At 36.5% G+C, this 1,413-nt stretch overlaps 1 pseudogene across 1 annotated transcript; it reads right to left on the reverse strand.

The window, feature by feature from the left end:
- Window positions 1–372: 372 nt before the first annotated feature.
- Window positions 373–1,169, reverse strand: LOC308617559 (rRNA-processing protein FCF1 homolog; annotated as a pseudogene). The gene has a single exon. The product of its transcript is annotated as an rRNA-processing protein FCF1 homolog (transcript).
- Window positions 1,170–1,413: the final 244 nt, after the last annotated feature.

The following is a 1,413-nucleotide window of genomic DNA, read 5'->3' on the forward strand; positions in this document are numbered from 1 at the left end:
TGTAGAAAGGAACTCTTCTTCCAGAAAAAAAAAGGGCAAAGTACAGAAAACTCTGAGTAAGGTGATAAATAGACAGAATCAAAAAATTGCTACTCTGTATCAGAATAGACTGTTAAACATTTAATTATAGCATAAAGGTTAAAGAGAAAAAAGCAGTATAAATTAACATTAGCTACTTCTATTTGGTAGCAAACTCACAACATAAAAAGAGGTTATTTGAGACAATAAAAACATAAAAGGGGAATAGGAAAAGGATGGAGGCCATGTAGGCAAATGAAGATAAGACACTATCAGGAGAAAAAGGACTATTTTACCTATGAGACTTTTTTTTTTATGTGAGCAATTATTTGATTTATAAAAAGATGCAACAGATTTTAAAATGACACAAAATATAATTTTCAAAACAACATTAAAAAGTGAGTATATTTAACCATACTCAGCTCATTACAGAGCATATGGGTGAGTGGAATAATAATTCATGCTATAGCATGTTTAATGAACTGGCAAAAGATAAAGTTGGTCAAAGGAAGGCAGAGGAAATTTGTCTTTTAAGAATTAGAACCGAGGGGCCCCATAATCATCTGGCAACTGCTCAGTGTTGTACCTATGGTTAGAAATGTACATGATGGGAACTCCAGGGATCTTCCGGATTCTTTGTTTAAGGTCCTGGTCAACTGTGGCCACAATGTAACACTTGTGCTGAGTTGCTCTTTGTACTAAGCAGTCAACTGCATAGGTTCCTTTGTGTGTGCATGGTAATCGTTCAAATCTTGGATCCTTGGCAATTCTTAGAGCCACTCAATACTTCTGCCCCAATTTCTCAATTTCAGCCATTACACAGTCAGTTATACAAGGGATACACTTGGCATACAGCCAGTCCATCACTGACTGCACTAAGTCCAGTTTGGCTTTAATGGAAAAGTTGATAAAGTTGGTATCAACCAGGATGTGGTAAGGTGGGCCCAGCTGTGTGCTATATTGGAAGAATAAGCAGGAAGGGTGTTGGGGGACTTCTCTTTCCTTGAGTGCACTGGGATCTTTTGTTTCTTTCTTTTTCAGTTTTAATCTATCCCTTTCTTTAAGCCTCTGATCTCTGAGACTAAGCATTTGCTTCATGGTTGCATACTTCCGTGTTTTCTTTTGCTTCCCCATGTTCACGCCACACTGTTGTTTCTCTACCTATGACACATTTTATACAAACCTCACGGTAACCACAAAACATAAATCTAGAGCAGAGACACGAAATATAAAAAAAGAGAACACTGAGAAAAACATCATAGAAACTGCCAGACTAAAATGGCAGACATAAACACAAGGAAAAAGAAACAATGGAGATATAAAAGAACCAGAAAACAAAAGACAAAATAGCAGTACTAAGTCCTCATTTATCAGTAATCCCCCTAAATGTAAATG

Source organism: Mesoplodon bidens (assembly GCF_964165515.1).
Source record: "Mesoplodon bidens genome assembly, chromosome: 5".
NCBI classification, from domain to species: domain Eukaryota; kingdom Metazoa; phylum Chordata; class Mammalia; order Artiodactyla; family Ziphiidae; genus Mesoplodon; species Mesoplodon bidens.